General features: G+C 37.8%; 1 pseudogene; it reads right to left on the reverse strand.

The window, feature by feature from the left end:
* Nucleotides 1-870: 870 nt before the first annotated feature.
* Nucleotides 871-3,016, reverse strand: part of LOC111724305 — a 2,909-nt pseudogene continuing 763 nt past the window's right edge.

Consider the following 3,016-nt stretch of genomic DNA (forward strand, 5'->3'; position numbering starts at 1 on the left):
TTATTGTGGAATAGTGTTAACTATATGGCTAGACACATTTTATTTATCTATTCAGCAGCTGGTAGACATTTGGGTATTTCCACTTTTTGGCTATTATGAATAATACTTCTATGAACATTCTTATGTGCAAGCCTTTGTTCTCATGGGTAGGTGTCCAGGAATAAAATTGTTGAGTTGTATGGTAAATTTATATTTAATTCTTTGGGGCTGTACTTAATTTGTTTATTTAATTTTTCAAAACAGTTTTATTGAAATATAATTTGTATACCATACATTCACCTTTTTAAAGTGTGGAATTCTTTTATTTTTTTAAATTTAAAAAAAATTATTTTTATTTATTTTTATTTTTTTTTTTAGAGTTTAATGTATTTTAATAGCAAACTTACAGGAACAGCACAGAAGACACAACATTAAAAACATGTACTTGCATGTAGGACAACTCAGAAAAGTATAGTGATGGATGGAATCTACTGTATGATAAAAATGCTACAAACACCATTTAGTTGCTGTCAATAAGAAATTTACTTGTTTTTGAAAAAATCCAAATGCTGGCATTGTCCAGAAAAATTTAACAGGTTTATTTATAATAGTTATAAAGTTGAACTGCTGAAACTTGTTCACTGAAACATTTTGACTCGCTTTAATGCTGCACATCCCCGCATTTTATATTAAAAATTCACACACAAATGAAAACGGAAAAACTGCCAATACCTGATTTCTGTCCCCTATTTTTCCAGTCGCAATCATGTACTTAAGTATCTTTTGACCCCATGGGAGAAAAGAAAATCTAACGTTCAGAACTACCAATAACAGGAAGAAGAAAAAAAAATTTTTTTTGATAATGAAAGGATTTCCCATCATAGCAGACTCTTAAGCACGTACTCCACGTATGCGGCGTTCTAGCTGGATGTCTTTTGGCATAATTGTTACACGTTTGGCATGGATAGCACACAGGTTGGTGTCTTCAAAAAGGCCAACCAGATAGGCCTCACTTAACCTCCTGCAAAGCACCAACAGCTGCACTCTAGAAGCGCAGATCTGTCTTAAAGTCCTGAGCAATTTCTCGCACCAGACACTGGAAAGGAAGTTTGCGAATCGGAAGTTTGCGAATCAGAAGTTCAGTGGCCTTCTGATAACGTCTTATTTCACGGAGTGCCACAGTACCAGGCCTGTAGCGATGAGGTTTCTTCACCCCTCCAGTAGAGGGCGCACTCTTGCGAGCGGCTTTTGTAGCCAGTTGCTTCCTGGGTGCTTTACCCCTGGTGGATTTGCGGGCAGTCTGCTTTGTATGAGCCACGGTATAAAGACCTCCTTACTTACCCCCCTTCTTCGGCTGGAGCTCTGCAAGCTAGAGGCGGCGCTGGCGTTAGACGCGACGGCGGCTGCAAACACAATTCTTTTTTTTTTTTTTTTTTTTAGAGACAGAGTCTTACTATGTCACCCTCAGTAGAATGCCGTGGTGTCACAGCTCACAACAACCTCCAGCTCTTGGGCTTAGGAGATTCTCTTGCCTCAGCCTCCTCAGTAGCTGGGACTACAGGGGCCTGCTGCAACACCCGGCTATTTTTGTTGTTGCAGTTTGGCCAGTACCAGGTTCAAACCTGTGCCCTCAGTATATGGGGCCAGCGCCCTACCCACTGAGCCACAGGCGCCGCCCTTAAGTGTGCAATTCAATGAAATTTAATATAGTTATAGAGTTGTATAACCATCACCATTACCACATCTATTTTATTTTATTTATTTATTTGGTGAGGGGAAAGAAGGGAGAAGAGGGGAAGGGAAGAGAGGAGGAGAAGAGAGAAAGAAGGAAGGAAGGGGAGGAAAACATCTAGTTTTAGAACATTTCTATAACCCTAAAAAGAAATCTTGTGTCCATTTATAATTGTTCCACATTCCCACACCAGCCCTAGGCAACCTCTAATGTACTTTTGTCTCTAAATGTTTGTCTTTTCCAAACAGTTCATGTGAATTAAGTTACATACTATATAATCTTTTGGGTCTGGCTGCTTTCACTAAGGATAGTAAGTTTAAGATTCATCCATGTTGTACAATGTATCAGTATTTCACTCCTTTTTATTGTGAAATAATAATATTCCATTATATGGACATGCCATATTTTATTTATCCAGTCAGCAGTTAATGGACATTTGGGTTATTTCCACTGTTTATTATTTGTGAATAATACTGTTAATGGACATTCATGTACAAGTTTTGTGTGAATGTATGTTTTCATTTCGTTTGGGTAGATACCTAGAAGTGAAATTTCTATGCTATATAGTAAGTATATATTTAACCTTAAGAAACTGCCAAACCCTTTTCCAAAGTAGTTGCACCATTTTTACATCCCTGTAAGCAATATGTGGGTGGGTGTTCCCGTTTCTCCTGTTCTCACCAGTGCATGTTATTGTTGGTCTTTTGATTATAGCAATGCTAGTGGAGATGAAGTGATATCTCATGTGGTTTTAATTCACAGTTCCTTCATGTTTAATGATGTGAAACATCTTTATTTTAATTTAATTTTATTTTTTTGAGACAGAATCTCACTTTTGTCACCCTTGATAGAATGCATGATGTCATAGCTCACAGGCAACCTCAAACTCTTGGGCTCAAGCAATACCTTTGCCTCACCCTGTGGAGTAGCTGAGACTATAGGAGCCTGCCACAACACCCAGCTATTTTTAGAGATGAGGCTTGCTCTGGCTCAGGCTGGTCTTGAACCTGTGAGCTCAGGCAATGCACCTGCTCGGCTTCCCAGAGTACTAAGATTATAGGCATGAGCCACTGTGCCCAGCCACTAAATATGTTTTATTAGCCACTTGTATATCTACCTTGGTGAAATGTCTATTCAAATCTTTTGCCTATCTTTTAATTGAGCTGTCTTCTTAACTTGTTGTAAGGGTCTTTATGTGTTATGAATATATCATCTGATATATGATTTACAATTGTTTTCTCCCTTCCCAATGCTTATTATTTTCATTTTCTTAGTAATATCTACTGAAAGTTTTTTTTTTTTTTT

This window comes from Otolemur garnettii, unplaced genomic scaffold (genome assembly GCF_000181295.1).
Source record: "Otolemur garnettii isolate 467f Iridium unplaced genomic scaffold, OtoGar3 scaffold00021, whole genome shotgun sequence".
Taxonomy (NCBI): domain Eukaryota; kingdom Metazoa; phylum Chordata; class Mammalia; order Primates; family Galagidae; genus Otolemur; species Otolemur garnettii.